Source organism: Kogia breviceps, chromosome 19 (genome assembly GCF_026419965.1).
Source record: "Kogia breviceps isolate mKogBre1 chromosome 19, mKogBre1 haplotype 1, whole genome shotgun sequence".
Classification (NCBI taxonomy): Eukaryota; Metazoa; Chordata; class Mammalia; order Artiodactyla; family Physeteridae; genus Kogia; species Kogia breviceps.
In genome coordinates, this window is record NC_081328.1 from 48,104,790 (window position 1) to 48,117,946 (window position 13,157).

The following is a 13,157-nucleotide window of genomic DNA, read 5'->3' on the forward strand; positions in this document are numbered from 1 at the left end:
GGGGGCAGAACCTGTGTCCTTGTGACGCAGAGAGGTGCTGAATCACCCAGCCCTGCTCCAGCCGTGGCCTGGACTTCCCGTCGTATAGCATCGCTCTAGACACCAGGAGGCCTACATATCAGCCCCTGAAGCTGTGTCTCCCAGGGCCACCAGCACCCTGAGTCCCTGAGCCCTGTTCTCCCTGGGTTCAGCCTCTAGGGAGCCACTTGTTAAAGTGGCTCCCACCTGGAAAGAGATCCTAGCTTTATTTCATACATGGCAGGTTGGCATTTCCCTAAAGCAGCTTCCCTAAAGTGCACAGAAAAGATAAGCAATAAACCAGAAGCCACCGGTGCTTGGCACCCATGATGCTTTACAGGCTCGGATTTGGGTCACAGTGAATCTAAGGCTGGCACAGCTTACGACCAGTCACCCTCGGCTCTGCTCTAGGACAATCTCGTCCTTGGATTTTCAACCAAGCTGTGGGGACCAGTGGTAGGAATAGCTGCTTGCTGGTCCTGAGGCCGGACCTGGGGGATGGTTCTCAGCCCCTCCAGCACCCGGGCTCATCCTGCTCTGGTGAGGGCCTGAGTCTGTGCAGAACTGCTCTCAGTGCCCCAACCCTTGGTCCCTGGAGAGGAACCCTGTGTTTTTTGGCCCCAGGATTTCTCCTGACCCTGCAGGAGCCCTCTTTGTCCTTCTTGGAGTTGGCCCTGGCTGTGACCCCTACAAGCCCGCTGGTGTTCTCCGTTCATTTCCCCCTGTTCCGTTGGGCTCACGGCGGGAGAAGAAGGCCACAAACACGGTGAGACCATTGTGGGAAGGAGCCTGGGAGCTCTGCCCGAGCCTCATCCGTGAGCAGCCCTGTTGGGCCGTCCCCAAACTCTTTGCACTTCATCTGTCGTCACTGTGAAACAGCAGACCCAGCCCGAGCTCCCATTTCATATTTGAGGGACACATCTCTTTCTGGCAGAGCAGCTGTGAGTCCTGGATTCAGGTTCCTCACTCCTCCCACCTCTGTATGTGCCCCTGGTGGGTCTCTCCTTGGGGAATGGCTTGACAAAGTCCAGATGACTGCAATCTTACCGTCCCCAAACTACCCTACACATCTTACCTGAGGTCTTAGCCTACTTTGGCTGCCACGACAGAATACCACAGACTAGGTGGCTTAAGCAGCAGAAATTTATTCCTCACAGTTCTGGAGGCTGGAAGTCTGAGCTCAAGATGTGGTGTGGTCAGGTTCTGGTCAGGGCCCTCTTCCTGGCTTGCAGACTGCTGCCTTCTTGCTGTCCTCACAGGGTGGGGAGAGGGCTCTGGTGTTTCTTCCTATTAGGACACTAATCCCGTCACGAGGCCCTAGCCCTCATGGCCTCCTCTAACCCTGATCACCTTCCAAAGGCTCGACCTCCAAATACCATCACATTGAGGGTTAGGGCTTCAACATATGAGTTTTGTGGGGACACAATCATTTAGTCCATTAAACCTGCAGTAAGAGGAAATCAAGTCAGCCCTTCAGAACTATGATGTTGTTTGTTTCTGAAGACGTCACCAGCCAAGGGGAGCACCCCCTACTTTGAGCTCAGATCAAGTTAGAAATGTTCATAGTTATAGTTATAAAGGTCAGTAGCAAAACCTTTTCATCGTTGCTCAGAACTGATTACCTTTCATACACATACATCCCCACCCCAAGCTAACTCGTCCATCAACAAATCCTCAGATATCCACCATTGCCTTTACACACACACACACACACACACACACACACACACACACACACACACACACAGACATAACCCCTTATTGTTTTAAATTACTCTATACATTTGCTTCTCAGAACTATGGAGATCATGCATAGGTAGACTAGAAGGTTTTAGGATGCTCAGATCTGGCTGTTTTCATCATTGGTCCATTTCAGTAAGAGAAGATCTCAGAGAAGGGAGCTCTCTTTTGAGTGTCATGTCTTTAAGTCAGGTTTGGTTTTTTTTAATATTGTAGAATTTGGACTAAAGAGGAAAATAAGTTTAAAAAATCACATTTTTCTGTAACTGTAGAGCTGATTTGTTGACAAAGGTCATTTTCCTATTTAATGCTTAATTGCAGTGCTCTGTATTATAAAATCTTCCTCTCCTGTCTTCAGCTGTCCTTTTAGTATCCTTTGGCTAATTCAGCCATTTAAAAATGATGTTGTGGAAGAATACTTAGTGATTTGTTATGAGACATAGTTAAATGGAAAAAAGTTACAAAATGGAATGTACAGTATGATCCCACTTGGTACCAAAATATATATTCTATGCATAGGAAAGTCTGGGAGGGTATATATGCTCAAAATGTTAACAGGAGTTATTTCAGGGTAGTGTGATTGTGGGTTATTTTAAATTTTCTTCTTTTTGCATATGTGTAGTTTCTAAATTTTCTGCAGTGAATATGTATCACTTTTATAATAAGGACACAATTATAACTACAGATCTTGCCAAAGGCTGCTCAGACTCCCTGACCACAGGGGGCTGAGGTCACCCCTCCTGTGCTGTACAGCTCCCATGCTCAGCCCCAGGGTGCCTTAGGGGCCACAAACCAAAACCTTCCCGCCCACACTCCTGGGACTCTGGGCTGTGCAGAGCTGATGCTGGTTTTCCCTGGTATTGAAGGGACCTGGAGACCCCTCCCTGACAGGTGGGTTTATCACCACCCTCCTTGATGGGCCTCTAGTTCTCTATTCTACCCATGCCAGCCAATGGGTGTGCTGGGGGCATGGCCGGGTGAGTCCAGGGACATGGCCAGGGTGTGGCCTTAGGAGGATGTCTGAGGCCTGAAACCCTCATTGCTGGAGGAGGGTGCTGTCCCATCCCTAGGGTGATCCTGTGAGAAAAACAAAGGGTAGAGGCTGCGTGGTAGAGAAGCTCAAACCCCAGCTCCCCCACCAACTAGCTCGTGGTCGAATCTCTGAGCCTCAGCTTCCTTAACCTACAAAATGAGGGTGATGCTGTGAAAAGGAGTTGAAATACGAGGGTCAAGTACCTTGGGTGGGGCTTGAAACAGGACAGGTGCTGAGCACATATGCATCCTTTTTCTGTCCTTTAAGGAATGTATAATCCAGTTGGGGACATGCCCACCCTGGTATAAACCAGTGAAATCCACTGGGAGAGCTTCTGCATGTCAGTGGACATTCAGCTCCAGATTGCTCAGAGCTAGTTCAACAGCAGTCACCCATTCTTTAACACACATGTGTGCGTGTACATACACATTTTGTTTTTTCTTGTTTTTTGGGGTTTTTTTTTTGGTGGTACGCAGACCTCTCACTGTTGTGGCCTCTCCCGTTGCGGAGCACAGGCTCCGGATGTGCAGGTTCAGCGGCCATGGCTCACGGGTCCAGCCGCTCCGCAGCATGTGGGATCTTCCCGGACCGGGACACAAACCCATGTCCCCTGCATCAGCAGGCGGACTCTCAACCACTGCGCCACCAGGGAAGCCCATACACATTTTTAATAGTCGCCTGACAGAAGAAATCATGGAGCAGTAACTGGTCCCTGTGGCCTAGCTTGTGTCCTCGGAGTCTACTGTACAGGTGATTCAACAGTAGCTACCCCTGGACCGGGCATCAGTCATGCTCTCCAGCATCATCGAGACAGGGCACAGAGGCCAGAGCCCCAGGATTACTCCTGGCTGGTCTGTCCTGGATAGTGACTACAGGAGCAGGGGGAGTCTCCCTACTTTGAAGGCGCGGGCCTCTTTCACTGGCCTATATCACCTTCCTCTCCTCTGACCTCCCAAATGTAGTCTTCTGCCCAGTCCGCTGACCTTGGATCTGTCCCCTTCTGTCCATCTCCTCGGCCACCAGCACCATTGTCCGCCTTCCTGCCTGCAGCCTTGATGCTTCTGTCCTGCAGAGAGGCATCTTCCCACACTGCAGGTCTGCTCATGCTGGCCCCTGCCTCACCCGCTCTGTGCTGGCCAGTGGCTCTGCACGGTCCATCCTGGCTTTGCTGCAGGCCACCCCAGCCTGCCTTTAGGGCCATCGTGTGGTGGATGTTACAACAGGGAAACTGAGTCTGCCCTCCCCCTCCCTCCCCCACTCCTGTGCTGTTCTCCTGCAGATCTATCACACAGCAGAGGACACCTTGTGATGTCCTGGCGAAGCAGGTGAGAGGTGTGAGGGTGCTTCTGGTGATACCTCCCTACAAGAAATCAGATGAGGGCTAAAGAAACGCTGAGGAGAGCGCTGTGCCGTCTGCCCCGCTTCCTGGAAACCTGAGCCCTGACACAGCAAAATCTGGGCATGAGTATTCAGATCACAAGAGGACCCTCTGTGGCTGCAGCCCCCTCTTGAACTGGTGTTTGCTTGAGCCCATTGCTGGTGAGCATGTCTGTGTATGTGGAAGGAGAGCTGATCGGCGAGCAGCTGGCCAGGAGAGAAGTGTTTCTGAGATGGAGGTGAATCACTGCGAACATGATTGGATTTACAAAAATTGGTTTGACACAAACTTTCAGGAATCCATCTGCGCTCCATGAGAGGTAGAGCTATTCCCTTTTCTAGATTCCCAGGAAGCCTATGTTCTGGGGAAACTGGGTGTATTTGCTGCCAAAAGAGGCTCTTATTTTTAGCCAAATGTGAGAAAGGGAGCCCAGAGGTGGGGGCCGAGGTGCCCTGGGTGGGGACATGCTGGTGGGAATAGTGGTGAAAGGAGCAGCCCTTGGGCTGGGGATTGGGACCCAGCCTCAGAGTCTCTGCTACCTTTTTCCTTTTGGGAAAGACGTTCCCTTCTGCAAGCACCTCCGTGGGCTGGGATGTGATGGTGCAGCCATGAGTGGATCTTTCTGTCTCCTCCCGCTACCCATGCACTAAGATGACTACCAAAAGCTGCCGGCCGTCACGCGTTCTAAATTTACAGGGCACTTGTCCTTCACTGGTTGCTTAAAAGTGAAGCTGCCTTAGATGACGAGGATGCTAAAGCTGGAGGAGCATGGCAGCTGCCAGCTTCCTGGGCCCCACCTGCTGGCCTGGGCCACCCTCCTCTGAGCGCCACGACCTCCTCACCCCACCTGGGACCTCCTTGGCAGGGCTGCGATCAGAGGCCACGGGGGAGGGTGAGCTTGCAGCAGGAGCCCCTCCCCTGAATGCAGGCGCAGTCTGTGTGGGGACTGAGAGGTAGGGTCTGGGGACTTGGCAACGACACCGATGTTTCTCTGTGCTGCACTTTCCAGGGGGGAGCCTGCTGTTCTCTTTTCTTCACTGCCAGCACTGCCCAAGTCCTCAGTCTGGTGGAGCCCCTGGACTGCGGGGGCAATGCTCCAAGAGAGCTTGGGGGGCACAAGCAGGCACTAGAATGCCACCACCAGCATCCACCACCAACCCCAAGCTGCTTAGAGTCCACTGCTGAAAAGAGACCCTCTTAAAATGCACATGCCCTTGGAGGAGCTGCCCCCCGAGCCCCCGGAGGCCCATCATCTGTGCTCCTTCAGCGCTCTGCACACGCCTTATGCTTCTGTAATGATGATCCATATGGGCTTTATCACGGTTCCCCCAGCCCTGCTGTGGGCACCCTGAGGGCTGGGACAGAGTCTCATTGTCTCTGAAGCCCCAGGGCCTACACAGGCCAGCACCCAAGGGTAGAGTGAGTGAATGAACTGGGGGCAGACTACCACCCGCCCTGGTTTCTCCTGGTCTGGCTTGTAGGGCTGGCTTGCCTCTTGGCGCTGAATTTCACGGACGGATTTCATCACAACCTCAAAATAAAAGACTGTCAGCTGAGCCCCAGGTGAGCAATCACTGGGTATGGGCTGAGGCACGAAGATGGAGATGGCAGGATTCTGGCCCACATGCATCTCATACACTCGTGGGGGGCTGGCAGGTGTTTATTCACAGAGGACCGAGGGCCAAGGCGATGAGAGAGGGTGAGGAACACGGCTTTTTCAGTAAGTCAGCCCCTCACCATCCCTGAAACACACATGCAAAGACTCATTGCAACTCTCCATGGCAGGGAGGGCTGCTGGCCTCCTAGATGCGCAGGCCCAGAGGGAGGAGGCCCAGAGGCCTGGGATGCCTGGACCCTTGCAGATGCCCGGGCTCGGGGGAGGTTGGGTGCGTGTGGGCAGGAGAATGATGTGGGATTCAGACAGTGGATCTAGGCAGGCTCAGTGGATGGGGCCGTTGGACTCCAGGGCCAAGAAGCCCTCAGAACAGGGCCCCCTGGCTGGGTGTGAACCAGTCACCCTTGTGCGCTGGCTGGACAATCAATTGTAGATGAAAGTTTCTCCCTAGGTTTGATTTTTGTCCTAAAAATGTTCTGGCCACTTGGGTTTTTATCTTTATTCTGGAATTCTCTTACTTTGGGCTTCCCGTCCTGAATCACATCAGAAATACTCTACCACTTCACGGCATGTTCCCTTCTCTGAAAACACAGTTTACTTCCAGGTAACAGTGCAGGTGCCTGACCCTACCTTGGCCTTTGCAAAGGTCACAGAGTGCCTTCACTTTGCCAGAACTGAGGATTTCCCCCAGGGCAGGTAAGAGGAGAACACTGCTGGTGTTTCCTCTTTCCATGGGGGGGTGCATTTTTGTCTTTGCATCCCATTAAAAATCCCCCATCCAGGCTTTGTGTAAGTTCAAACCAGCTCTCATAGAATTGAAATGCTCTGGAGCAGGGCTCTGCAAACTTGTTCTGTCATTGGCCAGGTAGTCAGTATTTTAGGGCCAGACGGTCTCTGTCACAACAACTTAACTTGGCCGTCGGCGTGAAAACCACCTTAGATAATGTGTGAGTGGACAAACGTGACTGTGTTCCAATAACTTTGTTTATAAAACAGATGGCGAGCTGGGTTTGGCCCCTAGCCTTGATTTGCTGACCTTTTCTAGAGCTTCCAGGGACACCCAGAAGCTTTCAGGCCCATCTCCCTCCCTTTGGAGAATGAAAGGCTCTTCTTCCTTTTCTCCCTGCTTCGTCCAGCTCGCTTGGAGCTCCCGGCATCACCTCCTGTGACACGTGTGTAGGTCTAGCCCATCATCTCCTTTAGAAGGTCCCTCCTCTTGCACAGACTTGCATCTGCCAACTGGGTCTGCGGCCAGCTGCTTCCACATGCCTTCCCGATTACACGGGCCACCTCTGCCCTTCAGGACTGGCCAGCTCCTGCATTGGGCACCTCGCCGGTGGCCAGCTGCCCCACCCCCACTCTAGGTCCCTCCCTTCTTTGTCTGAATCCCATTAGGCCCCCCTGGCCCCCAGTACCCATCTCTCCTGGGAGCCACAGAACTGGTTCCATGGGTGTTTGAAAAACTTAGGTTCTAAGTGACAACTCTTTTCTCTGAATGCCTCTCTTTACCTCTTACTGGAAGTCAGACTTTGCTTCTTGACTGTCAGGCCTCAAGCCCACCTGTGAGCCAGGTGATGTACGTGGGGTGGGAGGGGGGAGAGGGGTAAGCCCTTGTTGGGCTTTGCAGCATCTTGTCAAACAAAAAGAGAATGATCTTTCTTCCCCCCTAACTTGTTTTTGGAAATAACTGTAGACTTGCAGGAAATTGAAAAATCAGTGCACAGAATCCTAGGTACCCTTCACTGGGGTGCGAGTGAGTTTTTGATGGCAAGAGTACCTTTGGGCACTAAAAGAGGTCTTAAAAGAAACAGTTTGGAGTTGACTCCGAGTGATGTTTTCCTACGCCATCTGCACCTGCTCACTGTGCTACCTGGGGGCAGTTACTTAGCCCTCCTACCTTCATTCTGCCAGGTAGTTTTTGAGCATCTACCCCAAGGGCCTGAAGCAGGGGCTGGGGGCACAGTGGGCAGGGAAAATAAACACCACCCCAGTTACACCAACACCTATGAAGTCGCAGGTGGGAAGGAGAGGCCCTCGGAGGGGCTGTGATGGGGAGGTGTCTGCAGGGCCCTGCTCCCCTGGAACCTCTAAGGGAGACTCTTTCCTGGCCTCTTCTGGTTTCCGGTGGTTGCTAGCAGCCCTCGGCGTTTCTCGGCTTGTAGCTGCATCAGTCCAGCCTCTGCCTCCATCGTCACGTGGCCTTCTCCCTGTCTCTGCGTCCTCTCTCTTCTTGTAAGGACACCCATGATATTGGATTCAACGCGCTACTCCGATTATGACCTCATCTTAACTTACATCTTATTATATCTACAAAGACCCTGTTTTCAAATAAGGTCACATTGAGAGGTACCAGGTGTAGGGGCTTCATCATATATTTTTGGGGGGACACAATTTGACCCATGGCAAACAGTGACCAAGCAGAAAGAGGGAGAGGCCAGGATTCCGTGTTCCACTCTGCTCCGCTGGGAGCCCGCTGTGCCCTCTCCCCTCTTCTTGGAGCCCCTCCCGGCTTGTTTTAATGAGGGGCTGCCTAACAGCAGACTCAGTGAGAGGCAGTAACAGGCGCGCTCTTCTATTATTGTGGCTGCCAGCACTCCAGGACCAACTGGGTTTACAAAAATAAAGTTGTATCATCTGCTGCATGCACCGCATCCCCTAAAACAGGTTATTAAGGGGAAGTGGGGAATATCGGAAGCAGATGGAGGAGTCTTTGATTTGCATAAGGTGCCATTTGCATGGCTCAGAAGCCTCCACGGAGGGAATAATGTATAGAAATACACATACGTAAGCCCTTGGTTGGGAAACAGAGGCACACTGATCAACCACAAAAATAGATGCGCGAGAGACCGGGCTGGAGGGAGGGGGAGGCGGGCGGAGAGGATAACAAGCAAAACTAGTGCCCAGCACAGAACTCCAGGCACAGCTGCGGGGTGGCCCTCCCTCCAGCTTCTTTTCCAGCACTGTGATTTCAGAACTGATGGATTTTATACATGCAACGGCAGGATGGTATTTCCAAAAGATCTGGCTTTTCTTCTCTCTCCCAGAAGGGCAATTGGTTTTAAAAAAAAAAAGAAAGAAAGACAAGAAAAAGAAGAGCATAGTTACCAGCAAGCTGGCTGGATGATCCTGGCAGACAGGAGTTTGTGCGTGCTTTCGGGGTCCCCTGGTGCAGAAGAGGGATAATCCTGTGCACAGCAACAGCTGAGAGTGAGGGGTTCAGAGAGTGGTGATCCCGCCGGGAGAGGAGAGGAGAGGGTGGGCTCAGGATGGCGATACCTGACCTTGGGATTGGCCACTGGTGTGGAGGGGCTGGCAGGTGCTCTGTGGGTCTGCCACCCGTGAGGTCCTTCTGTGTCCCGGCCCCTCCGAGTCCTCAGCCTTGCTCGCTGCAGTGCTAAGAGCAGGAGGGGCCGGCTGGTGTCACACAGTGGTTTTGTTCCACACCTTCTCCAGTGCCTGGTTCTCTCACCAACACAGGTGTCAGGAGAAGATGGGAGGTGGGTCCCTGTCTGCACAGGGCCCTCTGCAGGCCTGGTTCATCTGCGCCCTGATCTTTTAATTGTATGTACCAGGGTGACAGAATTGAGAGCCAGTGTCCGTTTCATGTCCAGCCACTGGGACATGGTTTAGCCAGAACAGAACTACCCCCACCTCCCCACCCACCTTTGATTTGTCAATTCCAGTGTCCTCCGCTCTGGCCATTCTGAACTCTGCAAATCAGACACTTCCTATTTTATGACCTGTTTCAGTAGTGGGGCTGGGGGCCACTCCTTGGCTGGGCATGTGGGCTGCTGTCCCGCCCTCACTTTCTGTTAGCGCCTGTCGATGCGGGAGTAGCACCCACCTAACTCCCTGGGACTTAACCCTATGACAAAGGTGACAAAACATATGGACGACAGTTAGGGTCACCTCTCCTTTGGGAAGGAAGCCACTTGGCTCAATGCCACAGTCCATTTTCATAGATGAGGCCGGCCCCCTCCTGAGCCATGTGAGTGCCGCCACTGGCCCGCTGACAGAGGCTGAACACCGTGGGGCTGGGCTCCCCTCTTGGTGCCTAGTTGTTGCTGGAAGGAGGCCGCCCAGCAGGGCTGCACTCCCCAGGCCTCACGCTCCTGGGGGTCACGTGACTAGTTCTCCCTGGCGGGCTGTGCGTGGAAGTGACGCCTGTCACTTCTGGGCAAGGGGGTGAATACTGGGCGGGGTGGGGGAGGCAGCCTTCTTTCCCTGGGCTGTGGCTGAGAGACGCCAGGGAGACTCTGGGGCCCTGGGGCCCTGCGTGGAGGCCAGGCTTCAAGCTGAGTCCTACTGCAAGGGGTGTTGGCACGTGAGGACCCGTGTACAGCAGTTGGCTTGTCCTGGAGAATCCAGTCACTTTCCTTGTGCTTTTCTACCAGGATGGAGGTCAGCCATTTCCATCCTGGGTGGGCGACATCCCCAGCACTTTGCCAGTTATCTCAAGAGATTTTGTAAAGATTCTAAATAAAAATGAGTTTCCATGCCTTTTGGTTTGAAATTTATACACATAGGGTATATACTCAGACAAGAAAAGAGATTTCCATTACAAAACTGCAAGCTTAGAAAAATAGATGGTGATGAGTGATATTACAATATACTCCTCAAGGAATTCCAGCCAGGTGCCTTCAGATGTTGAGATCCTGGCGAGCGTAAAAACTTGAATTTGATTTACACATATGTGATTAGAGAGAGCTTCAGAGGTGCAGATAGCCCTCCCCCATTGGGGTTGGAATGGGGGTAAGAGAGAGCTCTGTCATTAGAAATGAAAGTGAAATTGCCAGGGCACAGCCCCGCTGGAAAGAATAGGAATCATTTTCTTGGAAATGAGGACAGCAGGCTTTCTTCCTTGTTGGGAAACTCATTGGTGAATCCAAGTAGTCACAGTAGAGGGGCCTGCTGGGTGATGTGGAGGTCTTTGCCTTCTGGCTCACCTGGTCTGTGGCAGACTAGAGATTCTTGCCACCTGATGTACCTGTGGTCCTTTAATTTACAGCAGCCTTGCCAACCAGGGGAGGTTTTGCTCCCAGGGGACGATTGGCATTGTCTGGAGACATCTTTGTTTGTCACAGCTTGGGGGGCAGTGGTGGTGCTCTGGCGTCTAGAGGGTGGAGGCCACAGATGCTGCTCAACACCTTACTGTGCCCAGGACAGCCCCACCTGTCAGTGGTGCTGAGGTTGAGAAACCTTGATTTACTGGGGCAACTGGCAAGGTTGGGAGGTGCTGGAGGGCCCTTTCCATGCTAAAGCCATGAAGACAACATTCTTTAAGCACCATGATGGACGCCTATCCGATGGTGAATTATATGCCAGAATCCTTGTTATCCAGTTATGTGACTGTGTAGGTCCTGAGCTCGTGGTGCCTGGAGAGATTCTGTGTGTGTGTGTGGGGGTGACTTCTCTACCTCTCAAGGCACAAGACAAAGCAGGGCTGCTTTTAAAATTGCTCCTCCAGCAGAGGCATTTGCTTCCAGATGCAATGGCCTTGTGCTCCGTCCAGACTCAACACCACCCCCCCCCCAGCCGGGGGCAACAGTCTTGGACCCAGGTTCTGCACATTGTTGGGGGGAGCAGCTTCCAGCACTTGAAGCTGACATCCCAGGGCGGGGGGCCTTGCTGCATATTCAAGAACGTTGCTTTGCAGTGGAACCCCAGGGAGGACATGCTGGGCAGGAGAGAGAAGCCGTTGTCTTGCTGCTATTTCTCCTCTTTAAAACCGCTGAAAGGCTGGAGCAGAGCTCTGGTGCCTCCACCAAGCTGAGTTGGGGGAGGAGAGGCTGAGTTAGATGCACAGGAAGCCGCTTGCCCATGTTAATGCTGAGACTGTTTGTAAATATTGGTTCTAGGGAACTGGCTCTAACTTGCAGTTTGTCTGCCGTGTGGTGGTAAACCTGCCTGAACATCACTCTCTGCAATACCCTTCTGTCAAACTCATTTTTTATCCAAATGGGGAATGGAATTATTTTATTAGCTCAGAACTCTCCAGAATCCTGGGCTCCCCTCCCTGGTGGGAGAGTGGAGGGTTCCCATCGCAGAATGGGGTCCTGGGGATCATTTAACCCAACTTTGGTTTTAACGGTGGAGAAACTGAGGCCCAGAAGGGAAAATCAATGAGGTGGTCACAAGTGCAGGACTGAAATCCCAGCCTTTCATCTCCCAGGACAATGCCTACTCCCCCCGAGGAAGTGAAACCCCACGAGCCCTTAGTGATGTCAACTCATTTTGGTGGCACTGAGGCTGGAAGGGGGGAGTAGGAGGTTCAGGACACGGACACTGTGGGAGGTAAGATATCAGGATGCTGGATATCCTGATATTGGCAGCTTTGAAAAGTTTGAATTTGATTAGTTTTGCATTTCATCAAATTGCATTTAATTTGTGTGTTTGCCAGTCTTTCTCTCTCTCGTTGGGCAGACAGCTGTCCCACCCCTGGCTGTACTCCTGGCATCTGGGCTTGCCCAGTGCTCAGGGCTCAGGCTCAGTAACTCCTGTTGAGTGAACCAGTGGATTCCTTGATCACCACTCTTTGATCAGCTCATGGGGACACTGAACTTGGAAGAGAGAAACTCATTGACTAAAACGTTGGTCTTTTCACTGTGATGTTGTGACTGAATGTTTGCGACCTCCCAATATTCATGCCTTTAAATGAATCCGCAGTGTGATGGTAGTAGGAGGTGAGAGCCTTTGGGAAGTGATTAGGTAGTAAGGGCGGAACCCCCACGAATGGGGTTAGTGCCTTGTAAAAGAGACCTCAGAGAGCTCCCTCACTCCTCCCACCATGTGGTGACACAGGAGAAGATGGACATCTATGAACCAGAAAGAGCGCTCTCACCAGATACTGAATCTGCCAGCACCTTCATCTTGGACTTCCAGCCTCCAGAAACCGTGAGAAATAAATGTCCCAGTCTATGGTGTTTTTGTTACAGAAGCCGGAGCTGACTAAGAAGTCAGGGAAGCATCAGGGCCTCTGTGAGCACAGGATGATCTTTCTTTCCTCCCAACCCATTTCCAGGCGCTCAAACATGCCGAACCCCAGTGGGATTTGGTGGTGCCTGGTGACATTTAGACAAGTTTAATTCCTATCATCCTGGAAATATTTAAATTGAAAATTGTGGTAAAGTATATGTAACGTAAAATTTACCATCTTAACCATTTTTATGTGTCCAGTTCAGTGGCACTAAGAACATTCACGTTGTTGTGCAGCCGTCACTACCATCCATCTCTAGAACATGTTTTCCTTTTGCAAAACGGAAACTCTTTGCCCATTCAACACTAACTCCCCATTCCCACTTCCCCAGCTCCTGGCAACCACCATTCTACTTTCTGTTTCTATGAATTTGACTACTCTAGGTATTTCATATAAG

The 13,157-nt window shown here is 52.0% G+C and overlaps 1 protein-coding gene and 2 non-coding genes across 21 annotated transcripts in view; 1 reads left to right on the plus strand and 2 right to left on the minus strand.

The window, feature by feature from the left end:
• The window catches only part of RBFOX3 (RNA binding fox-1 homolog 3), a 505,472-nt gene that overhangs the window by 133,876 nt on the left and 358,439 nt on the right, over window positions 1–13,157 (plus strand). The window lies entirely within an intron of this gene.
• LOC131747155 (small nucleolar RNA U2-30) lies at window positions 1,554–1,628 on the minus strand. The gene has a single exon (XR_009332784.1). It is a non-coding gene; the product is annotated as a small nucleolar RNA U2-30 (small nucleolar RNA).
• Window positions 1,808–1,886, minus strand: LOC131747157 (small nucleolar RNA U2-19). Its single transcript, XR_009332786.1, has one exon. It is a non-coding gene; the product is annotated as a small nucleolar RNA U2-19 (small nucleolar RNA).